Raw genomic sequence first — 26,606 nt, 5'->3', positions numbered from 1 at the left:
TTGATGGTGGGATGGAAATTGTTGAAATCCTGGTGGAATTCAAGGGCTTCTTTTCCATGGGTCCAGATGAAGATGCCATCGATGTAGTGCAAGTAGAGTAGGGGCATTAGGGGACAAGAGCTGAGGAAGCGTTGTTCTAAGTCAGCCATAAAAATGTTGGCATACTGTGGGGCCATGCCAGAACCCATAGCAGTGCCACTGATTTGAAGGTATACATTGTCCCCAGCAGTGCCCCTCTGCCATGTACATTGGCCAAACTGGACACTCTCTACATAAAAGAATAAATGGACACAAATCAGACGTCAAGAATTATAACATTCAAAAATGAGTCGAACACTTCAGTCTCTTTGGTCACTCCATTACAGACCTAAAAGTGGCAATTCAACAAAAGAACTTCAAAACCAGACTCCAACGAGAGATTGCTGAATTGGAATTAATTTGCAAACTGGATACAATTAACTTCGGCTTGAATAAAGACTGGGAGTGGATGTGTCATTACACAAAGTAAAACTATTTTCCCTTATTTCCCCTCCTACTGTTCTTGTAAAGTGCTGGAAATGGCCCACCTTGATTATCACTACAAAAGGTTCCCCCCTCGCCCTCCTGCTGGTAATAGCTGACCTTTCCTGATCACTCTTGTTACAGTCTGTATGGTAAAACCCATTGTTTCATGTTCTCTGTGTATATAAAATCTCCCCACGATATTTTCCACTGTATGCATCTGATGAAGTGAGCTGTAGCTCATGAAAGCTTATGCTCTAATAAATTTGTTAGCCTCTAAGGTGCCACAAGTACTCTTTTTCTTTCTAAGGTTCTTGTTATACCCAATCTCCACATCTGTGGATAGAACTATGTGGTATCGTCTGGTTGCACTCTTTGTGGTAGTATTCTGCTTTCTTGGTTTCCGATGCAGCCTTTTAACATCTTTCATTTCTCTGCCTTCTTAGAAATGTGCCTTCTACTTGCTGTTTAATTAAAAGTGAAAAGCACTTCTTTATTCTTAAAAAAAACCCAAAAGCCTTTCAGTGAAATCATGATGTACCAGTAAGGGAGGAACTGCCTCCTGGTTACTAACACTGCAGAATAAGCCTGTGGTTAATACCTTATTTACACAAACTGAAGACTTTTACATCAGTATTTGGTGACCTTGAAACTGTATCGTGCTTAGTGCCCTTCCTATAACCTTAATTACTAGGGAATACAGAGCTTTAAAGAAAGACTAACATTTCACTTTAACATCCACAATAATCTATTATAAAGCCAGCTAAGCCAGTCCCCAAATACAGAGAAATGTTATTACATGCTCAGCTAGCTGTCAAGGGGCCATGAGTCAGTGGCTTACAGTTATCAAAAGTAACAAGGTTGTTCAGAATTTCCTCCAACAAAGCCAGCCAGCTTATGGAGGGATTAAGCTCTCTTTGATTAGAACAACTGGAACACATCCTGCCCTTTTAATTAGCATTCCCTTTTGTGTGGTTTAGGCTGGTAATTTGATACTCACACTAACCAATGCAAGACAAGACTTGGAATTTTTGGCCTACCCTTAAGCATTACAGCAACAATATACTAGTCTACATCAGCTAAAATGTGCTTAGTCTTACAATTCATGTTCAAAGACCTGTAAATTCCCAAGGGCACTATGTCAATAGACACAGTGTAATAATACCCCAACATAAAAAGTGTGGCAGGAGACTCCGTGAGCCTTTAGGTACAGTAGATTGCCCTGAGGCCACACTCTTTTTGCCTTACAACCAAGAGAACAAAAAAGTTTTGTCAATTTTATTGATATTTTGCATGTTTGTTTTAATTTAGACCTTAAGGCATGTCAGTAATAGCAGACCTCTATTTGCACTGGTGAAGAAGTGAGTGCAATTACACAGGAAAAATAAAGCACCTGATAGAAAAATAGATCAGAACAAACATCCATGACATATTGAGAAAGGAAGGTGAAAAGGACATTTTTATTACAAAACCATAGGCATCTTGGATGTGTATTACTAAATTTTTCATTTTTAAAAAAATTATAACTAAAAGCACCACTGGTCATGATTAATATTTGGTAAGTATAAGGAAACTGCAGAAGATGACCATTACTCCTTCTCCACACATTAGTTTAGAAATGTGAATGTTAGAATATTGGATTGATGCTCCAGGGGCAACAAGATGGCCAACATTAGTTTGGGGGGTCCTGCACTTTTCTTGTTGGGGGCTAAGATGCCACCTCTTGCCCCTGCTCTGGGGCACCAAGGACCCCACTAGTGGCCCAGGAAGGTGGTAGAAGAGGGAAGCAGGGGAGGGGTCTGGGTTTGCTCCTCACTCTGAGCCCCAGCTCCTCTCAAACCCTACGGGTTCTTACCCTCTTCCCCCTTGGGTGAGGTACCTTCAGTCCTTAGACGCTGGGGAAGGGAGTCTCCCTCCCCTGCTGGGACTAGCTTTTCTGGTTCTCTAGTTTTCCAGAACATACCTCCAAGCTCCAGTCCTCTCTCCTTCCTCCTCCTTGACTGCCTGAAGCAGGGTTTTTTTATTAGATTCCTGACAGGGCCTTGATTGGAGCACCTGTAGTCAATTAACCTGTAGCCACCCTCCCTAGTCTACAGGGAACCATGCCTTAATTAGCCTAGGTCTTACATATTTCCCCTTTCTCACTCTCCCACTGCTCCCTGGCTCTCCTGTATCACACAGAAATAGTGCTGTCTCCTTGAAAAAAGTAGGCTTCTTACATATTTTTTGTTTGTTTTGTTTTCATGTGGGTGGTGGTGGTGGTAGGATGGGCATAGATTAGATCTTTTTCCTCTGTAATTTTTTTACTATTATGTAATTTAGGTCAATGAAACAGAAGCAAGTTTCCCAACAATTTCCAAACACACATCCATCTGGGGTCAGATGGTTGCCAATGGTCTTGTTTTCATTCTTACCCCTTCTTCATCAACTCAGATCACTGGTTCTTCCTAGGTAGTACCATTGCATGCTTCTGCTCATGATCTCGTGCAATCCACTAATATGTTATCTAAGTCATCAGCACTGATATTACAGCATAAGTGTATGCTTGAGTGTCCCTGTATTCTGTGTTTGCTCTGTGCATGTCCTATTTAATTTATTGTAAAGGGCCCTGTCATAAATATAAAGGAAAGGCTAACAACCTTTAAATCCCTCCTGGCCAGAGGAAAAAACCCTTTCACCTGTAAAGGGTTAAGAAGCTAAAGATAACCTCGCTGGCACCTGACCAAAATGACCAATGAGGAGACAAGATACGTTCAAAGCTGGATGGGGGGAGGGGGAGAAAACAAAGGGTTCTCTCTGTCTGTGTGTTGGTTTTGTTGGGACCAGAGCAGGAATGCAGGTCGGAACTCCTGTAAAGGGCTAATAAGCAATCTAGTTAGATATGCGTTAGATTCTGTTTTGTTTAAATGGCTGATAAAATAAGCTATGCTGAATGGAATGTATATTCCTGTTTTTGTGTCTTTTTGTAACTTAAGGTTTTGCCTAGAGGGATTCTCTATGTTTTGAATCTGATTACCTTGTAAGGTATTTACCATTCTGATTTTACAGAGGTGATTCTTTTACTTTTTCTTCAATTAAAATTCTTCTTTTAAGAACCTGATTGCTTTTTCATTGTTCTTAAGATCCAAGGGTTCGGGTCTGTGTTCACCCATGCTAATTGGTGAGGATTTTTATCAAGCCTTCCCCAGGAAAGGAGGTGTAGGGTTTGGGAGGATTTTGCGGGGAAAGACGTTTCCAAGCAGGCTCTTTCCCTGTTATATATTTGTTAGATGCTTGGTGGTGGCAGTGATAAATTCCAGGGGCAAAAGGTAAAATAGTTTGTACCTTGGGAAAGTTTTAACCTAAGCTGGTAAAAATAAACTTAAGGGGTTTTTCATGCAGGTCCCCACATCTGTACCCTAGAGTTCAGAGTGGGGAAGGAACCTTGACAGGTCCTTTTCAGGCTTTCTTACATTTTCTATTCAAATGTTATGAACTCACAGGAAAAGAACTCTTGAGATACCCCACAATTTTAATCATGTATTTTTTACTTTTGTGTAAGATGAATTACAGATCTCAGGAATTTCTTATGGAATCTGGGTAGTTTCCAGACATGATAGCAGTACCTCAACCAAGATTCAGTTTTGTACAATAGCTGAAAACACTTTTAACTTGGTTTTGAGCTTACTTCTATTACAGGTCCAAACATCTTTCTGGCTTCTGAAATCCACAATAGACTTTCTAAAGAAATAAAGTCTTTGAGCACGTCACTTGGCAATACACTACTCAGATAAGTAAACTGACTCAATTTAGTTCAGTCCATCAATAGTGATAGTGGGCTAGGTATAGAGCTTCTGGAGACTGTCTTATAATACTGTAGGAGCACGAAGAAGCTTCCTAAATCAGGGTACTGTTCTAAATCCCTAAATCAGGGTAAAGAAAATTTTTCATGAGCTCTAAATAGTTGATTATTTCATACAAGACATGTATTGCAATGTAGGGGACAATCTTGCTCTGAAAGGAAGGAAAGATTGACAAAATAATGAATGATTTATTAGAACATAAAATCCATGGGGCACTGTACAGTGTTGAATACAGAGCAGGTGATTAACAAAAAATAAACAATTACACAAGGTATCTTTCTTTAATTTCTGTGATTCTATTGATTTTATGTTCAAATCAAATATAAAAAAACATAATTATAGCAGTGATGGCCCAGTTTATTCCTAGTTTATTTCTGTCCGAGTGTTGTATGGTGTAATGTCTGAACTCCCTTGTGGCTCACCCCCCTTCCTGCCCCCCAGACACTTGCGTTCTGCTAAATTCTGTTCCAGAACTGACTAGAAATAAATACCACATTTCTCAGATATAAAACACTATGACCTAATGCTTATTTTTGTCAACAAAATAATCAACCTTTTACTGCATAATTATCTGAACTATTATCTTAAGGCCCTCCTCTTTTAGGAAGCCTCTTCATGGTCCTGTAGTTAATGAGCTCTTAACGCTTCCATAAAAAAACCTCTCTGGCTTTTCAAAGTACAGTCTGATTCATACTGAAATGAAAACTGGAATATTTACTTAAACTCCTAGGATTGTTTTTAACAAATTTGGAATATAATTGAAGTAGATATCTGTGCTTGATTATTTTTTTAATTAGTTTTAGTAGTTATAAAAGCACAAAAATAGCATAAACTACTGTACTGTTTTTTTGCTTCTTCTATAAATGTAAATGACTTCAATACAGAAAATGGAAATCAACCAGTGATTAATGCATAAACCAGCATCAATAGCGGTGTTGTTTTTAGAGAACGAAAATAGCAGAGATTGTGCTGTTTGACTTCAATGGAGCTATGACAATTTACACCAGCTAAGGATCTTCCCTTTCAATTCTATAAGCAGTTCCTCACTCCTTTCCTCCTGCCAAGGCCCACCACCCTTTGTGCTGCTGTGGAAAGAACCACCCTAGAGCCATATTCCACTGAGTGAAGAAGGGTGTGTAGATACCTGCTGCATGGATTCTGGACAGCCTGGCCTCCTCTTGTGCTGTAGAGCTGTGATTATTATACTATCTAATGACAGGAAGTAGTATAGAATTTCTGTTTGCCTGTAGTAATATGTTGTGTTAGGTCCCGAGTCAGCAAGGTGCTTAAGCATGTGCCCTAACTTTAAGTACCAGTAGTCCCATTGTATCCAATTGTACCCTCAATTTTACCCCATGCAACCCCATTGATTTCACTGGGATAGCACATGGTGAAAATCAAGGCACTATTTGGCTTTTAACTCTTTTTTCCAGTATTTTGATATTGGGGTTGGTTTCCTCTTGACAGCTGGAGTTGGTTTCCTCTTGACAGCTCTTGACTTCTAAGGTTAGCTTTAAAAGGGATTATATGGATATAAAGAAGGAGGATGTTTTTTTTTTCTTTTGAACTATCCACTTCCTATTTTTGGTTGATATTTTCTTTCCACTGCATCTCAGCCTGCATCGTGGGGTGGTCCGCAGTTCAGGGACAGTTGGAACTTCAGGCCCTGACATTTTCCACAGACATTTTCCACTGCCTGACAGAAAAAAATCAAACCAAACTCTGGAAGTTGCAACTCCTGGGTTTCCACTCCCCTATAATGGGTTGAGCTAAACTGGCATGCTTCAATAAGCCTATATTGTATGTCTAACAGAGGTATCTAATCAACTTTCAAGTATAGCTTTTGAAATAAAGAAAATGTCTATTCAGGAATATGCCATGTAGTTGTAGCCGTGTTGGTCTCAGGATAAAAGACCCAATAAAAGATATTACCTCAAACCACCTTGTCTCTCTATTATTCTGAAATATGTGAGTGGAGAAAGGAAAATCCATGCCCTTGAGACTAATTAACTTCCATGGATCTGATTAATTTAGTTCCTGTTTTAGAGATGACAAGTATTTCTGAGTTTGTGAAGGGGGAGTCTTGTTTCAGATTACTAGTCTAGTAAGATCCAATCCAATAATGTGTGAAATATATCACAACAGTAAGATCCAATATACCACAGATATTTTTTTCTCTCATCTGTAGTAATGAAGAAGACCTCTTTTGTTAAAGCATTAAAGTTTAATTCATATAAATCAGTGCATTCTATTCTAACTTTACTTCAGTGCCTCTTTCTTTCTTTTTCTTTCTTTCTTGCTTTCTTGGATTGGGAAAGCTTAGTTATGTTTTGATGTTTACCAAAGGGCTGTCTGGTACATTATTCTTTTTATTGAATGAAGGAGAATATACCACCATGAAAATCCATCTCCTACTAATTTCTGAAATACTTTTTCCAAAAGGCAGATTTCTTGAATGAAAACCATAATGAAACTAAATGTTCTAAGAAATGTAAGGATTTTTTCCCTTTTAATGAGGCTATTAAGACCTTTAATGTTCCATAACATATTTTGTACATTTTGACTCCATAATACATCAATAACATGGAATTAAGGTTACTTAATGGAACATATAAGGCAGACAAATTGTTTGGAAAAGATTGATATAGAAACAACCTGGAGAAGATGTAGTAGTGAAGATAGACGATTACAACATCTAGAAAGAAGAAAACAGAACACTCATGAAAAAATTCAAGATCCTAGAAGTGATGTTAATAAAGATCAAAACCTGCTATTTGATATGGTTGCTAAGACATTGTGATCATTTTATGTATCGGAATTTCATACAGAGAAATACTGTGAAAGACACTTTCTGACTTTTCTTTTATGTAGGCTCTGAAAACCTAATAAAGGATTAATTATAAAAAAAGGGAAAAGGACATTTGTCATATGCCAGTGTGAATAGGAATAAACTTTTATTTCATTTACAAATATGCATGTGTTAAATATAAAAGAGTGAAATATACATAAGTAAAACACCTGGGAATAATTACTAGGACATTTGAGAGATAGCGAGAGAGTGTGTTCTCGTTTGGGTGACAGTATTTGAGAATTTTATCAAATATCGAGTTCAGAACAGCTCTTCCCAACTGGACTTCAGTTATATTGGCTTCTACTTAACTGAGATGTACCAAAAAGGTATTTTTTTGATACATAAATAAGACTTAGGGCCCCACATACAGGAAGAGAGAAAATGTCCACAGTTATTCTATGTACCTCTAATTCAACTCTCCAAATGTGCTTACTCTTCCTTAGTACGGGAAGAAACTTAAGAACATTTTTACTCTTGACTAGAGTTGGGCCTGAACTGCAATGACTACTTATACACTCAGATGTAAGTCAAAACTTTCCTGAGATAAGCCTGAGGTGCAAAGGTAGGATCCAAATTCAAATGCTCTTGAAGATCAGGCTGTGTGGGTGAGACAAGGACAAGAGATTAAAAGGCTCAGATTCATTTCTAACCTTTACTCCCAATGAATAAAGAATAAACCTTTTATCACATGCAAAGAGCAGAGGGAAAAAATACATCAGAAGTGAAATTCTGGCCTCTTTGAAGTGACTGATGAAGTTGTCATCATAAGACCATAAAAATGACCATACTAGGTCAGACCAGTCTTCCATTTATTCCAGTATCCTTTCTTCTGACAGTACCTGGTGACAGATGCTTCAGAGTGAATGAACACAACTCGGCAACTTATTGAGTGACCCATCCCCTGTCATCCAGTGGTCTGCTTCTAGCACTCAGAGGTTTAGGGACACCCAGAGCATGGGGTTCCATCCCTGACCATCTTTGCTAATAGCCATTGATGAAGCTATCATCCATGAATTTATGTAATTCTTTTTTTTAAATCCAGTTATATTTTTGACCTACACAACATCCTCTGGCAATGAGTTCCATATGGTGACTGTGTGTTTTATGAAGAAATACTTCTTTTTGTTTGTTTTAAACCTGCTGCCTATTCATTTCATTGGGTAACCCCTATTTCTTGTGTTTTGTGAAGGCGTAAATAATGCTTCCTTATTCACTTTCTCCACACCATTCATGATTTTATAGATCTCCATCATATACTCCCTTTATTGTCTCTATTCTAAGCTAATCAGTCCCAGTCTAACTTCAGTGGGGCCAGAAATTCAGTCCAGAAACATAAAACTAAAAAAGAGAGATGAGTAAATAACGGAATCCTCTTTGCTATATGGATATCTCTATTCCTACTGAATAGGCAACTACTTTGCTCTCCCCTCCCCACCAGCAAAGTAGTTCTGATTAGTAAGGGTAGGCTTTTGTGCACTTCCTAATTTTATTTATTTCATGTTATACATTTCTTCAATCAAGAATTCAGCTCCTAAAGTATTTATCTCCTAATGTTCCACAGACAAGGTGGGTAAGGTAATATCTTTTATTGGGCCAGCTTCTGTTGGTGAGAGAGACAAGTTTTTGAACTACACAGAGCCCTTCTTCAAATATATTTCCTAAAATTATTTTAATTCTCTTTTTTCCTCTTTAAAGGCTTATTTGTAAGCTGTTTCCCATGAAAAAGCAACTGTTGGAGGTGTGTAGTGCAGCAGTTGCCTCACTTTGGCAGACAAAGGGTGAATAGCAGCCCTTGGGGCAGCTGCACAGAACCCAGCCAATCAGAGAAGGCTTAGAAGCAGTGTTAGCATTTCAAATGACTGGAACACTATGAAAATCCTAATGATGAAACAAGAGATATTGGCCTGCTAGTAGATCCTGCTCCCATCAAGTCCCAGTGCTGATTCATATTCTTTAAATGTCAGAAGGGGACCATCATGATCATCTAGTCTGACCTCTTGCACATTGCAGACCACAGAAACTCACTCACCCACTTCTGTAATAGACCCATAACCTCTGGCTGAGTTACTGAAGTCCTCAAATCATGGTTTAAAGACTTGAAGTTACAAAGACTTCACTATTTCCAATAGTTTCAAGTGACCCTTGCCCCATGCTGTAGAAGAAGGCAAAACCCCTCAAGGGCTGTCATAAATACAAAGGGAAGGGTAAACACCTTTAAATCCCTCCTGGCCAGAGAAAAAACCCTTTCAGCTGTAAAGGGTTAAGAATCTAGGATAACCTCGCTGGCTCCTGACCAAAATGACCAATGAGAAGACAAGATACTTTCAAAGCAGGAGGGGGGGAGAAAACAAAGGTTCTCTCTGTTTGTGTGTTGCTTTTGTTGGGACCAGAGCAGGAATGCAGGTCGGAACTCCTGTAAAGGGCTAATAAGCAATCTAGTTAGATATGCGTTAGATTCTGTTTTGTTTAAATGGCTGATAAAATAAGCTGTGCTAAATGGAATGTATATTCCTGTTTTTGTGTCTTTTTGTAGCTTAAGGTTTGCCTAGAGGGATTCTCTATGTTTTGAATCTGATTACCCTGTAAGGTATATACCATCCTGATTTTACAGAGGTGATTCTTTTACTTTTTCTTCAATTAAAATTCTTCTTTTAAGAACCTGATTGCTTTTTCATTGTTCTTAAGATCCAAGGGTTTGGGTCTGTGTTCACCCATGCCAATTGGTGAGGATTTTTATCAAGCCTTCCCCAGGAAAGGGGGTATAGGGTTTTGGAGGATTGTGCGAGGAAAGATGTTTCCAAGTGGGGTCTTTCCCTGTTATATATTTGTTAGATGCTTGGTGGTGGCAGCAATAAAGTCCAGGGGCAAAAGGTAAAATAGTTTGTACCTTGGGGAAGTTTTAACCTAAGATGGTAAAACTAAGCTTAGGGAGATTTTCATGCAGGTCCCCACATCTGTACCCTAGAGTTCAGAGTGGGGAAGGGACCTTGACAGGGGCTCTGTCAATCTGACCCTGAGGGAAAAATCCTTCCCAACCTCAAATATGGTGATCAGTTAGACCTGGCATACCAGCCAGACACTTAGGAAAGAATTCTCTATAATAACTCAGATGCCTCCCCATCTAGCATCTCATCACCAGCCTTTGGAGATATATGCTGCTAGCAGTCGAAGACTGTCTGCATGGTAGACAATCTCTTTATACCAGTCCCTCCATAAACTTATCAAGCTCAGTCTTGAAGCCAGTTAAGTTTCTTTACACTTACTGCTCCCCTGGGAAGGCTGTTCGAGAACTTCACTCCTCTGATGGTGAGAAACCTTTAACTAATTTCAAGCCTAAATGTATTGATTGGTGCTTAACTGAAAGAACTCCTCTTCCTCCCTAGTATTTATCCCTCTGATATATTTATAGAGAGCAACCTTATCCCCCCTCAGCTTTTTTGGTTAGGCTAAATAAGCCAAGCTCTTTGTGTCTCCTCTCAAGGTAGGTTTTCAATTCTTGGATCATCCTAGTAGCCCTTCTTTGCACCTGTTCCAGTTTGAATTCATCTTTCTTAAACATGGAAGACCAGAACTGCACATAATATTCCAGATGAGATCTCACCAGTGCCTTGCATAATGATACTAACACTTCCTTGTCTCTACTGGAAATACCTCTCCTGATGCATCTTAGAACTGCATTAGTTTTTTTCACAGCCACGTCACATGGGTGGCTCAGAGTCATCCTATGATCAACCGGTACACCAAGGCCTTTCTCTTCCGCTATCACTTCCGACTGATATGTCCCTAGCTTATAGAAAAAAATTCTTCTGGTTACTCCAGTTGTTTCCAATGAGGCAGTGTCAGGAACTGAAGCAGGGACATTGTTTGCCAATTTCTGTTATACAGGCTCGTGGATGATTACAGTGTTACAGAAAACAATTTTTATAACTTCAGTGCAACAGCAGTGTCTAAGTGTAAGATGTTGTTGTTGTTGTTATAAATGTTCCTATGTCAGTGGCATGTTTGGTAAAGTTAGACCTCCTTTGTTCTTGGCTGCTTTTCAACCTCAGCAGGATAATTGCTTTTTCCTTGAATCAGTTAAATGATAACAGATTATCAAACACATATATCTACATCACTGATATGTTTGTACTCAATATAACTACATATTGTATCAGAAAAGAGTGGTATCATATCTAGAAAAGGGGTCTTGGTAGACAGGCACAGCATGTCATCTGGTTGTTGCCCCATGGGCTCATCCGTGTTTGAATTATGAGTATTTCTATCACACTTCTCTGAGTTTATCTGATATCCCTGCCTTAACAAAGAGAAAGTGGTAGCTTTAAAATAACAGCTCTAGAATAAATGAAAGCATAATATTGTTTTAACTGTGGTCTTGAATACTAAATTTAGCATACTGCATTGTAGGAACATTCTTTCATAATGCATTTTTGATCAAAAACCTGAGAAACAGAATCATATAATAGCAATGGCAGGTACATTTTTATTCTGTTTCTTTTTGTTCTTCAGAAGAAATAGTATAAATTTAAAATGTGTAGGTATTGTACTGCATGCTATTCTAAAGAACTTCTTCACTTTACAAGTCACCTGATCATGCTAATTATTAAAAATTTGGGTAGGATATTGAGATGGAAAATGATGACTTTTAGGGGGGGAAGTCTTCTTATTTGTTTTCACTGTGCAGTTGGGACAATGTTTGAGTAACACTGTGAAGGAAATACTGCAGAAGAGAATGGAGTGGTTATGGGGTCAGCATATTTGTATCAATTCTCATCAGATAGCAGAAAGACTCATGGATTTAGAGAGTCCCTTACAGTCTAATGGTGAGTTGATCCAAGTCTCATTCCCACTCTGAAGGAAGAGAAATCAAGATACTAATGGGATGAATGAGGTTGTGGGAAAACATATTATAAAAAGAGATGGCAGTTAGTGAGAAGAACTGTATAGTACTAATACTCTACTCTCTTCTTCCATTCCTTACCTTATAATTAAAATGCTTCTCTCCTCCAGGGCCAAATTATTTCCCTCTCTTCATGTAAATCTCTCCTTAAAAGATTTCTCCTGTAAACCCTTTCTCTGATGATTTCCAAAACATACTTAACAGCTTTGAAATTGGACCTTCCTGTGGTGTATTTATATACCTGAACTCTATTGCAAATCTATCGATTTTACACTGCAAAAAGAAAAGGAGTATTTGTCACCTTACAACTAACAAATTTGTTAGTCTCTAAGGTGCCACAAGTACTCCTTTTCTTATTGCGGATACAGACTAACACGGCTGCTACTCTGAAACCTGATTTAGACTGGAGGCTTGTAAGGGCAGGGATCACTTGAACAACAGTGAATTATAACATAAGAGTAGCCAGACATAACTGGACTGGGAGAACAGAATCTGTAGATTGAAATAGGAAGGCTGCATAACTCTGGATATTCTAGCTATTTATATAAATCCTTGATCTTATTTTGAATCCTGCTAGATCTGGCCTCAGTAGTAGTAGTAGTAGTAGTAGTATATGTCTAATCGAGTTACTATTTTTGATACAAGTATTTACTAATTCACTTCACATTTTCACATGCCATTGCACTTCCTGGTTTAGGGGAGACAGGTTTCATAAATACCAAAATACAGGGATAGGCTCTTCTCATGGTGTTCCCAGCCCAATCAGGTAACCAGTTCTTAAGAGATGTCTAGGCCCAAGTGTGCTAGAAAGCTTTGATCTCAGAGTTATCTGAGATCACCTGTGGCAGATGTTGGAGATCAGGGTAGTAGATCCTGGAAGAATTCTCTCAAGTTATTGAATCTCTGGGAAAACATGGAACATTAAATATCTTGCTTTTATGCAGAGTTATAGAAGTTATTAAGACTGGGGGGCTATATCCTGAAATTACTTGGGCACTGAAGCTAGAGTAGCATCACACCAAGAGTACATCACCCCCAGTGTTCCACAGGCTGTGGTGCCTGCCTCTGAGTTTCTGGGCAGTACTCAAGAAATTGGTTTTCATCTATAAAGCCCTAAATAGTTGGATTTGGATTTCCAGCAAGATTGCCTCTCTCTGTCTCCTGGTAAACCTAATTTAAAGGCCGCCTCACTAGGTTAGCAAGCCTGCCCGCGAAGATGCTCTTCCCTCTCCCCGTTAGGTGGATCCCATCTCTTCCTAGCAATCCTTCTTCCTGGAACAATATCCCATGTTTGAAGAATCCAAAGTCCTCTCTCTGACACCATCTGAGAAACCACGCATTTACTTCCACAGTTCAGTGGTCCCTACCTGGGCCTTTTCCTTCAACAGGGAGGATGGATGAGAACACGACCTGTGCCTCAACACATTTATCCTTCTTCCCAGAGCCATGTAGTCTGCAGTGACCCGCTCAAGGCCATTCTTGGCAGTATCATTGTGCCCACATGGAGAAGTAGGAAAGGGTAGCGGTTTGAGACTTGACCAGTCTCGTCAGATAGTCCTGAATTCTAGCTCCAGGCAAGCAGCACACTTCTTGAGTTTCCTGGTCTGAAAGGCAGATGAATGACTCCATCCCCCTTAGGAAGGCATCCCTGACCACCAACACCTGTCTCCTCCTCTTGGGAGTGGTGGTCGTGAAACCCCTATCCCTTGGACAATGCATTCCATGCCTTCTTCTCAATGGGGTCTCCTTCTGATCCCTTCCCTCAGATGACTCTTCCAAACCATTCTCTGTCGTAGTACTTGTGCAGAGAGCCTGAAAACGGTGTCTAACCTCTATCTGCACTGGGGCTACATGGGTTCTCCTCTTTCTTCTTCTGGAGGTCACATGCTGCCAATTTTCTTCAATAAGGGGAACATACCTACTGGGTCCAGCGGGGATCTGGTCTGGGCATGGTACTAGTAAATATTTTTATTAGTGACTTGAATAATGGAATGGAGTGTATGCTTATTAAATTTGAGGATGATAGTGATGACAGGGGTTGCTAGCACTTGGGAAAACAGAATTAGAATTCAAATTGACCTTGAAAAATTGGAGAATTGATCTGAAATCAACAAGATAAAATTCAATAGAGACAAGTACAAAATACTACACATAAGAAGGAACAATCAAATCACAACTACAAAATGGGGAATAACTGGTTAGGCAGTAGTACTGCAGAAAATGATCTGGGGTCATAGTGATCCAAATTAAATATGAATCAACAATGTGATTCAGTTGAAAAAAAGCTAATATCATTCTAGGGATGTATTAAAAGGAATGCCATATGTAAGACATGGAGTACTTGTCCTGCTCTGCTTGGCACAGGTGAGGCCTCGTCTGAAGCACTGTATCCAGTTCTGGGTCCCACACTTTAAGAAAGATGTGGAAATACTGGAGCGAGTCAAGAGAAGAGCAACAAAAATGATGAAAGGTTTAGAAAACCTGACCTATGAGGAAAGGTTAAAGAAATCTGTATATGTTTAGTCTTGAGAAAATATAGACTGAGGAGAAGCCTGATAGTCTTCAAATATGTTAAGGGCTGTGATAACAAGGATGGTGATGAATTCTTCTCCATGTCCACTGAAGGTAGGATAAGATATAATTGACTTAATCTGCAGCAAGGGAGATCTAGATTAGCTATTAGGAACAATTTTCTAACTCTAAGAGTAGTTAAGCTCTGGAATAAGCTTCTGAGGGAAACAGTGGAATCCCTGCCACTGGAAGTTTTTAAGAACAGGTTAGACAAACACCTGGCAGGGATGGTCTTGGGATACATAATCCTGATTCAGTGTAGGGGATGTACTAAATTACTTTCCTTCCAATGCTACATTTCTATGACTCTGTGTTCTTATGCACATCATCTCAATTCATTTTTTAATTTTTATAAATATAAATTAGTCTAATATAGTAAATAGTATGCCAGTGAGAGGATCAGCTATGGAAGAGTAAAATAACTATGCCTCTTGTGACCTTTACATGACTCATAGTGGACTGTGATTCAGGTTTGATAATACAAGACATGAGACAAAGAAAGTGAAAGAAAGACATATAAACCTTGATCTCTTGCTTGAAACATCAGCATTCATGGCATATAAGATATAGCTTTTTTTTTTTCACTCCACTTAGTATGCATAGAAACCAGAACAACTGCAAGTGTTTTCTGAAATGATGCCCCGAACAGTGATATCAGGTGTGGTTTACAAGAGCATAAATTTTCCACCTGCCTTATGTATAAATGGCTCTGGCTCCTCATTCATGCTTAGGATGATCCCAAACTCTATTTATGAGCATAGCTAAAACTGGGTACTTTGGTATGCTGGAGGAAAAACATTCCCTTTATAAATAATTGGTATTGTAGAATATGTAACTCTTGTGTGCGCATACGTGCATACAGGCTTAGGGCCATTGCTGGAAGTCAGAAACCATAATAAAAAATAGTAAATTAAAATATCTATTTTAGAATCTATAAATAACATTTTCTGAGTATTGTAGAGACATCAATAGTAATTTCATCTATAAGCATTATTGCATTGAGATTTGCTCTTAGAGCAAGATTAAAATTCCTCTCTCATACACTTTAATGGTTTATTTAGTCTCTAAATCTGGCATGATAACTTTGTAGAAAAACTGAATATTCTGTTTTTTCCCCACAGCTTTTTAAAATGCTCCATCTTACCCTGTTTTCTTAAATTTTCTTTTGAGTCCTTTTCACGAACAACTCCAGGTTTCTCTCCCTCTCTCTTGTCTCTCTCACACAATCGTTATTAAAGAAGGTAACTTAACTACTCAGATCCATCAGCTATGTTGTTTTGTGAAGCTGCCAGCCTTGACTAGATCTGGTTTGAAAAACTGCAAAATATTGTTTGTTTTTTGCAGAAATTTTGTTTGAGTTGGAATTTTCTTACCCATTCTGTTCCATCATTCACCAGCTGTACTCTTTGCAAACTCCTGGTGGGCCAGGGATGCAGACTGAGTAGCAAAGTGTCTGGGGACAGATAAGTCCATGAGGGACTTTGGGAAAGTGATGGGTATGCAGGGATATCAAGGGCAAGTAAAGAACAGGACTGGGGAGATTGAGATTGAGAGGAGTTTCGGGGAGAAAGAAAGAGGGATGTAATGCAGTGTATATAAAAACCTACACTAGAACCGAAGGGGTTAAGGAGCAATTTTGGGCCTGGTGATCTCCCTTTCCCCTTTCCCCTACAGAACCTGCTCCAGCTGGAGGAAGAAGCTTCAAAGGGAGCAACACAGTTCAGATGGGGGCAGACAGGGTAGGAAGACAGACCTACCCTGAGAGCTCCTGAACAATGGCATAGCGGAAGCTTTCACTACGAGGAAGGGACTAGTCACTGAATCTTGAAGTTCAAACTTTTTTTTAATTTATTTTTATTTTTTACATTTTCTGTTAGACTTTGAGATGTTGTGGGAGGAGGTAAACAGTAGGAAGTGGCCTAGGGAGGCAGCCTTGAGATACTCAAGGGTTCCTGATATTGTTGCGTCTCATAGGACCCTGTGCTGGAGCCTGTGGAGTGGGAGGGCCTGTGATTCCTTACCAACCACTCTTGTTATGGAAGGGACATAAACCTCATTTCCCAACCTTCATCTCAAGAGTGAGGAGAGGATAGAGGTGCTGAGAACTGTGGGGTGAGAGGAGCCATTCACAAGGGTGTGGGGGAGGGCCAAAGACCCTTCCCATTGTAAAGACATGGTATTCTTCACACTCCTTTGGACTTTGCTATCCCTAAGGGGGAGAACCAAATTGGTAACCTGGCCAGAGGGCAAAGTTACCCACCCACCAAAAGGTGGTCCACCCCCATATTGGATGAGTTGCCAATGGGAGACACCAGAGACAGGGTAAAGATGAAGATCACCGATAAGCCCAAACCTCCCCGACCATTCTGTCACAAGGGGATTATTAGTAGATGCATATTAGTAGATGCTTCAGATGAGGATAAACCTGGATTCTCAGCTGAGATATTCCCAGTGCACTCACGCAGCCATACTAAGGGAGCTTCAGCATTGCTAACTCCTGTGATTTTATTATAAATCTTAGATTTGCTGGAGTCATTTGATTATGTGAGAATTTCATCTTTCACTTAACAAAAAAAAAACAAAAGAATTCCAACTCTCCAAGTTAGAGAAAAGTTAGAAAATTTGAATCTCAAGGCTCAAAAACCAAAAGGCAAATAAAAATTATATATATACTTTTTAAAATGATAATGAACCTCATAATATTTGTGGGGCTTGACTCTTGTAATTTTTTGAATGTTTGAGGTTGGCAATACTGGCATTTTCAAATAATTACTATTAAAAAGAGAAGAGAAAAGCCCTGGTAGCAATGAAATATTACCTTTTTCTTTTTCCCAAAAAAGACATTTTCCCCAAATCCACTCTATCCCATCTGATTCGTCTGAGTCCTGAATGTCTGAGATTGAATTCTGGGCTAGTGACAATTTTTCTGAGTATTGCCAACTCTTGACACTTTATCAAAAGTCCCACTATCCTTTGTGATTTTCAGTTTACTTTCCTATTATCTCCCTATTACTGTCTTCCTTCTGATTGATTCTCCTTTATTCACAATGGCCACCATCTCCTATTTTCAATAGAGTTGAAGCCAGGAAAAGTGGGTACCATTTCCATGTAGTTTCTGCATGTGGAAGTGAAGCTGCCCCTTGTAAAGATGGGGTGAAGCTGGACTGCCTTCAGGATTAATGGATGCTGTTCTATTGTTTATGCAGCTATGCTGTACATTGTACACTATGCAGAGCCAGGGGAATGTGAGAGATTGAATAAAGCAGTGAGGAGGATGTGTCAGGGATATGGGGAGCAAGAAGAGACCACATGTGCATGCGCATAGAAGGAAGACCGAATGGATAGAGAGGAGTGTGGGGTTGTGAGGGAGACTAAGGGGGATGCAGGAGGAGGCTAGATGGGAGTGAAATGTGGTGTTTAGGAGGAAGAATGAAGAGGTGCTGGAAGAGACTGTGGGGGAGCAGAAGACAGTAATAAGAGTGGGACATGGAGAGGAATAGAGTGACAGGTCCCCCAACTCAGAAGTTAGGAGAGCATAATTGGAGGATGGGTTCCCCCCTAAGCAGCTGGGAGGGAGGCTCAGATTTTTGCATTTGCATTTAAGGATCAATTTTGAATCTGAAATGATCACACATACTTTGCTGGCAAGTGGCTTTCTCTTAAAGGCTGAAATTCCTGAAGTCAAACTTTTTAACCACTGCCCCTCTCCACAAAGTATTTATATTTTAAAAATCTCATGATTTTAAACCAACTTCCTGATTTTTATGGTTCAATATCTAGTACTCATATAGGGATTGAAAGAAGAGCCTTATCCCATTCTCTGCTCTGGCTATGGCAGTTTAAGGCCCAACACTTATTTCTGGCTATGCAAGAGCAACAAGATATTGACATTTAAAATCATGACATTTTTACATATGGAAGACTTGTGTTCAATTATTTTTGAATATTTTTATGGCTTCCTCTGAGCCCTGTACAGTTGGCATTCTATGGCCGGACCCTTAGCTGGTATAAATTAGTGTAGCTCCATTGGCTTCAATAAAGCTACATTGATTCATGCCAGTTGAGTATCTGACCCATGCCAATTAAGGAAGTTGGCTGTACAGGCAGAGGGATAGAAAGATTTGTACTATTTGATGTTAAAAATCTGAAAATATTAAGGCATCTATAGAATTCATGCTGGTATGAAGGTTTTAGCAGCACTTACTTGGGATAAACTGCATAATTCATTTGTGAATTTCTCTCTCAAAAAAATGAGGCCATCCCAAATGAATGCAGATAAAGCATCCATCACACTATTATGTGGGGTGACTCTGTGTGTGTGTGTGTGTATATGTACATACACCTTCTGATTCCTTTTCATCTCAATTATGAGAACTGTGAAATACAGAGCAAAACTTATTTCTCTGAATTGCAGTAAAGGCACCTGTATGGAAAACAATTGCAGTGTTATACAATGGACAATTTTTGGTTAGTTTTCATGCTGTTGCTTGGACTGTGTAAAGGCCACTGACTACAGAATGCATCTCAGTGATGTTCTGTCATGGACCAAATGTGCTGCATTACAGGGTAGGATACCCATGAGGGACAGGTGTCGGACACTGTCCGTCCATTCTTTATAGGTCTTCTCCATCCTTATTTCACTGGGTCTAAGTCAAAGATAAATCTCCCAGGGAATTTGGTAGACCTTTGGAGCAGTTGACCAGTCCTCCTTAGAGAGAGTTTGGCAAACATTTGAGAGAGTGGGACCTGTTGAGGTAGAAAATGAATCTCTTCATTTGACTGGAATTCATACCATTTGATATTTTTGATCATTAAGAGTTGCTTTATCCAAATGGTGTCAGTGAGGGGCCATGTTTCCATCCCATAAATATACTGACCACCAAAGCATTATAGATCCCCGTGTTTGTGTCTCTACATCTCAGTGTTCAGTTTGTGAAAGACATTCTTGATGAGGCTGTGACGCACTCTATAGGATTTTATGAAAGTGTGCTGATGAGTGTTAATATAATGTAACTAAAATATGCTTCATGCAAAAGGTCTCTTGTAAGGTATCATTACAAAGTTTATAATCTACTGGGTGTTGTCATACTATTTGTATAAATGTATCACTTTTCTATCTGAAACTAGAAATATGAAATATAACTCTGAGGGCCTATTGTAATTATGAAAAGTGTGGGCCATTAATATTGGTTGGACTCTTGATGGCTCCCATCAACCAGGACAATTGACTGTGGATGGCTTTGTTTGCAGGCAGGACTTCCTGTGAGTCAGGCTGAGAGGAATGAAGGCTTGGGGGTCTCACAGGACATGTGATCATGTCACCTGAACTGGAATCAATCTGTAACCTGGTGTTTTTTCATTGAGAAGGAGGGGTGGGAAGCCAGAGGGACAAAGGATTCCCGCCTTATGCAAAAGATATATAAGTGGGTGGAACAGACCAAAGGACAGAGGTATCCCCTAGCTACCACCTGAGCTGGAACAAGGGCTGTACCAGAGGACAGGATTGTGCCCAGACTAGGAAGGTGTCTAGTCTGTGAAAGAAACTTATTGAAACATCTCTAAGGGTGAGATTAAATCTGTATACAGTTTTTATTACTGTACTAGACTTGTGTGTTTTTTGTTTTGCTTGGTAATTCACTTTGTTCTGTCTGTTACTACTTGGAATCACTTAAGTCCTACTTTCTGTAATTAATAAAATCACTTTTTACTGATTGATTAACCCAGAGTATGTATTAATACTTGGGGGGGGGCAGGAACAGCTGTGCATATCTCTCTATCAATGTTATAGAGGGAGAACAATTTATGAGTTTACCCCGTATAAAGCTTATACAGCTTAAAACAGATTTATTTGGGGTTTGGACCCCATTGGGAGTTGGACATCTGAGTGTTAAAGACAGGCACATTTCTGCAAGCTGCTTTCAACTGAGCCTACAGCTGTTAGGGGATGTGGTTCAGACCTGGGTCTGGGTTTCAAACAGGCTAGTGGGTCTGGCTCAGACCAGGCAGGGCACTGAAGTCCTAAGCTGACTGGGCATTTACTTAGTGTCTGGTCAAGCATACAGTCTATGGAGACACTGAAGTGTTCTGCAACAGAAATGCATCCTTGTCAAACACCTGACCTAATTTGAAATAAGGCATTTTTTGTCCAATTACAATAATTCAGCATGAGGAATCCTCAAAGAAGATATGGAATATTTTACAGGGCTTGTCAGGGAGGCCTCCAAGTTTAAAGATCAGACAAACCAATTCCCTGTCAACAGTCAAATGGGGCCTTATATCCACAAATGCAATGTGAACAGGGTGCTTGAATTCTCATGCCTTCTTGATATGTGGAAGATATCTATAAAGATTTGCTCCTAAAAATACCAGTATCTTGGGTGAACAAGACAGAAGCAAAACTTCCCCTGGGATGGATAAAGATTGAATTAACACCATTTGAAGAGTAACAACAATCTCTTGCTTTCTTTGTTTCCAAAGCAGCAAAATAGTGCCTTTTTGCCAGTTGGATAGGACCAGCTCTTTCTCTGGATGATATTGAAGAATGGCTGCAGACACAAAAGAATGGCTGGGCCAGAGAATTTTAGCAGTTCTGCAGAAATTCCATAGATTCCTGTTTCCGTATTTCCCTTAAGATTCTTTAAATATCTGCAGATTTTGATAATGAATTCACCAGGAACATTTTGCATGGAATGAGTCAGTTTGCCATTGGCCTTAATGTCAGGGTCCAAAGAATCTGGGGGTCCATTTAGCAGTTAGCTGAAATGGTCACTCCAGTTTACCATGCACTCCTTACTGTACTATTAACTGACCAGAACTAGAGTAAGCCAGACCGAGTGAATGATCTTTTTTGTCACTGAGATCACACAGGTGTTTATACAAGGAAGCAACATCATTCTTGGCAGAAGCTTCCTTGAGTCTGATGGCTTTGGCATCCATAAAAGCTTTGCAGTCAGTGTGCATCACTTTATTATGAGTACCATTTATCTTACGATACATGACCACATCACCTCTCGGACAACCTCAAACAATGATGGCTAAGGTTTTAATGCAGATCTAGGGCTTCTTGAATTTATTTGGGACCAATGAGATTCACAGCAGCATCAATTAGCTGGGATCTGAAGTCTGCGCAGGTGAATTCAGCATCAGTATATTCTGGAAGGGTCTCAAATCTGTTTGAGATTTAGACTTCATAGCAGTTTTGAATCCTATAGATTTTTAGGTTAGGTCATTTAAATTTTGGCAACACAATTATTGCTTTGCTTGCACTTTTTAGTCTATGATGGAACATTAAAAAGACTAGTTTGTGTATGGTGCCAAACATGGCAGATAAATTCTGCAGTTGCTTATGGACAATTTCCAACAATGAGAGATTATAATGTAATCAATTATTTTCTTTGGACATCATTACTCAACCAAGTAAATTGATTAATTTACTTCCTTCAAAATCAGGATTTCCTAATGACAAGCGCCTGAGAAACACAATTGTAAAAGGCATTTGCCATTGTCATTTAAGGTATCTGGAGTGACAGGTCCATGCTCCACTTGAATTCTCAACATTAGCATTAAAGTTGCCAAAAAGAGTAGTGATGTTATGATTCAAGATATTTGAAAGAAGAAAGCTGAGTTGATTTTAGAACTCCATCTTGTCTTTATCAGAAGCTTTATTGGTTGGAGCATAGCAAGGGATAACTGTCCAGCTTTAAGGCTAATGCTGGAGCTGGCCTTTTAAATAGGTGACTAGCAATTGCTTCCGAGGATAAGACTGATTTTCAGATATAACATTTAAGGAGGAGTCCAACTCCTTCCTTTCTTGTATTCCAAGCACCCAAATACATAATATGGTACTCACCTATTCTTTCCTCATCTGAACTTTAAAGTGAGTTCCAATGGGGACAAACCTGGACATTACTTTAATCTGGACATTTCTCTGACAAGCAACTCCTTTGAGCCTCTCTTATTGAGGACTAACATGTTCCATGTTCCATTACACAAATGACCCCTATTTATTAGATTTATTTTAATAGGTCACAAATCAGGTTGATTTGAGACAAAAACATCTGTGGCTTTCATTGCAGTTTGGTGGTGGGGCGCTAGCCTGTCGGACCCAATGCCTAAATACTTCAGAAAGACATGAAAACCCTGGGGTGTGCTCCACCCACTCTAGTAAGATTGGAGCTGCCCTGTACAGTGCATTTGGCACAGATGATTACGTTACCCACCAGGGAGATGTGGCAGTGTGGTTGGGGCAATATAGTAGTGTGCCTAAATTACTACTGAAAACTTGCACTCTGGGTGGTTTGTTAGCTCATATCAACAGTTTTTTTCCCCTCTCAATGTTGCCATTTTCACAATCCAGTTGACATAATTTCATTCCAAAAGAATAAATTGTTTTCATATGAACACTGGGTTACTGAGGTTTACTAATACTAAACAATACCATATTTATAAGGTTTGGAAGGAAACAAAAGAAAAAGTGGCTTTGATCTCAAAAACATCTTTTAAAGAGAGAAAGTGATACGAATTTTATCCTGAAAAATATTCAGGTACAGTTTTAAATATACATTAAAACCCCCTACAATGGAGGAGGTAGCTGACATAAAAAGAGGAATGATGGCTCATTAATCTTACAGCTATATCACACAATTGAGGAATGACAAGATTTTCAATAATTCTGGAAGAAAGATCATTTTAAATGTACATTTCACTTTTTGAAGCAGCCTGCACTGGGGAAGGATGTACACCTAAGCTTGTTGCTTTACATCTTGGTGTGGCTTGCTGGACCTTAAAAAATCTGTAAGGCTGTTTTGAAGGAGGTACATTTTAAAGAGACAAGTTTTATTTTAATTGCTTGCATTGAGAATACTGTGAAGGTCAGTGTTAGATTTTAGTGGCATTTTGAGAAGATTTAGTTTAAAAGGAGTACTTTTGAAAGAATTGCTGGCATGGCTTGTAGAGAAAAATAAAATATGTGAATTTATATTAGCTGGTGTTGATGGAGCTACTACACCTGCTGCATCTCTGCTTTCTTGTAATTGCCAGCTATACGATTCAGAGTGCTGACATCATCCACTTAACACGTAATTCCTGCAGTGTTTTTTCTTCCATAACATTTTAGCCTGGGCATCTTCATATTATCAGATGAGTTCCTTTTAGTAACTTGTTTCAGAAATCAGACTGGACAAAACCTTTTAGTTTATTGGACTTGTTACTCTAATCACATAGGCCTGGATCCATAAAGGAACTTAGACACGGTGTCTAGGAGGTGCCTAGGCTGCAAGGAGGTGCCTATCTCTGCTTGCGATCCACAGCCAGGAACCTCTGTCTTGGAGTCAGGTGGCCTAAACATCTAAGTTGTTTCTTGTGAGAATAAGTTGGATGCCTGCTTCACTCTGTGCAAAAAGAGGGTGGGGCTCACTTAACTTTTATCCCAGTGGTTAGAGCACTTACCTGAGATGTGGAGAGCCAGGTTTGATTCCCACTTTGCCTGATGGGGAGAAAAGATTTGAACAAGGACCTCTAGTCTCCCAGAAGGGTATTGTAACCACTGAGCTATGAATATTCTGATGGTGGGGAATCACCACTTAGGAAAAACTTTTTCACTAAGAGGGTGGTGAAACACTGGAATGCGTTACCTAGGGAGGTGGTAGAATCTCCTTCCTTAGAGGTTTTTAAGGTCAGGCTTGACAAAGCCCTGGCTGGGATGATTTAACTGGGAATTGGTCCTGCTTTGAGCAGGGGGTTGGACTAGATGACCTTCTGGGGTCCCTTCCAACCCTGATATTCTATGATTCTATGATTCTATGAGAGTGCCTTCCTTGAAGCTGTTCTACTATGTATAAATACTTAGCCATGGGGTAAGAGTGAAAAAAAGAATAATTGTGGTGTGATGGTTAGGGCATCCACCCAGAATACAGTTCCCCTGCTCCGATCACTCCAATTATTTATCCAACAGGAGAGATTGAGAGGAGCATCCACATCAGAGTAATTCCTGAGAGGTGGAAGGCCCCCATTCAAATCCTTTCTCCCCCTCTGACAGAGGAGTAATTGAACATTTTAGGTAAGTACTGTAACACTGGGCTCAGAGTTATAAGATTACTGCCACCAGTAGCAGCAGAGATTATGAACAGAACCTGATCTGGTAGGAGTGCTTAGAGTCCACCAGCTGGATTGGGCCTGCACATGACTTAGGCAGGTGAACAACTATCTTCTTTCTGTTTGTGAATTGCTCTGGGGCTTAGGCAGGAGATAGGCATCTGGATGCCTAGAGGGAGACAATAGTGTAATGCCCAGAGGAAGAAACATAGGCACCTATGGAACATTTACCCTAAAATTTTAGGAGTTGAGTGAGTTTAGGCAGCTACAGGGTTAGGGGAAGTTTTGTGGCTTACTGGAACTTAGGTGCCAAACCCCAGACCATGGTGCTTACTGATACATTACTCATATTGACTATTAACTTACTCCAGGACTGGTCCCATTGAAATCAGTGGCACTATTCACTGAGTAAGGTACTACTCAACAGGAATAAAGTCATCAGAACGTGGCCTAGGGGTAGTGGACTGAAGAATACATGACAAAGCTGCAGCCTTGTTTCTAGATATGTTGATTGGTATGTTTTCAAAAAGAACAATAAAATTATTGTTATTATTTAGGCAGGTTGTGTCTGTGGTGTGCCATTTCTGTTTTGTTCCAGAAGATAATCTGACTGCAATAGTACTGCCTAAAGGAGTTCGTTGTTGACAGATCCCTAATTTTAATAGCTCTTTGATCAGTTCAAATCCATTCTAAAACTATTTTTTCCCATGATTCCAACAAATTGTGAGATAGCAAGAACAACAACAACAATAAAATAAAAACAGGCAACAAACTAAAACAACAAAATACTCTTTCCTATATCCCAATGGGTATGTCTACACAGCAACTAGATACCTGTAGAGGGTCCATGCCAACCATCTAAGGTTCTCAAAGCTGGGGCTGCAGGGCTGTTTCATTGCTGTGTAGACTTCTGGGGTTGGGCCAGAGCCCGGGCTTGGGCCAAAGCCCAGGCTCTGGGACCATGCAGGGTGGGCAGGTCCCAAAGCCCGAGCTGGAAGTCGACACAGCAATGAAACAGTCCCACAGCTCAAGTACTGCAAGCCCAAGTCAGCCAGTACAGGCCAGCCGTGGGTTTTTCTTTGCTGTGTAGACATACCCAGTAAAACCATCACTCTGTGTATTTAGCACTGGTATGTGATGGAAGCTCATTGCACTACATCCTGGGAATCTTGGATAGGTCATCAGATGGAAGGAAGTTGCAGGACATCTCAGAGGAAGTCACATCTACAAGACTAGTAAGACCAGATGTGGAGGTAGTGGAATGCCACCTACAAAGGAGCATGAGGTTCCACTTCTTTTCTTCCTTTCTCCCACAAGCAAATCTTTTTGAGAGCTGCTTGGGTTTCAACCTCATACGTTTTTTCCTATAAATATTGTATGTCCCAAATGTTTTATTTTCATTAAATAATATTTTGTATGTATCCTCATATCTAAGGTTCTCACTCTAAAACATGATTGGCTTGATTTTCAGCAACGCTAAATATGCACAAACTCATTAAAGCTAATCGGAAATGCAGGTCTTTAGCATCTTTGATAATGAGGCTGTAATCAAATAAGCTCTGTCCTAAACTCCACTTAGATAAGGTAAATTTAATTTTATTTACATATTACCCATTTTACAGATGGGCAGTATGAAGCAGGGCAAGATTAAGGCCTCAGCCCACTTGTGCTTAAAGTTAAGCACATGAGTTGTCCCTTTGAAAAGTAGTGAGTAGAGTCAAACATGTGTAAGTGTTTGCTGGACTGGGCATTACTGACTTCTCTAAGGTCATCAAGCCAATGACATGGCAGTGATGATAACCATGAAATTATAACCTCCTCTTTTTATCACTAGACAATTATAGACCAT

The sequence above is a fragment of the Lepidochelys kempii genome, chromosome 1, assembly GCF_965140285.1.
Source record: "Lepidochelys kempii isolate rLepKem1 chromosome 1, rLepKem1.hap1, whole genome shotgun sequence".
Lineage (NCBI taxonomy): Eukaryota > Metazoa > Chordata > Testudines > Cheloniidae > Lepidochelys > Lepidochelys kempii.
This window is presented reverse-complemented; position numbering follows the sequence as displayed.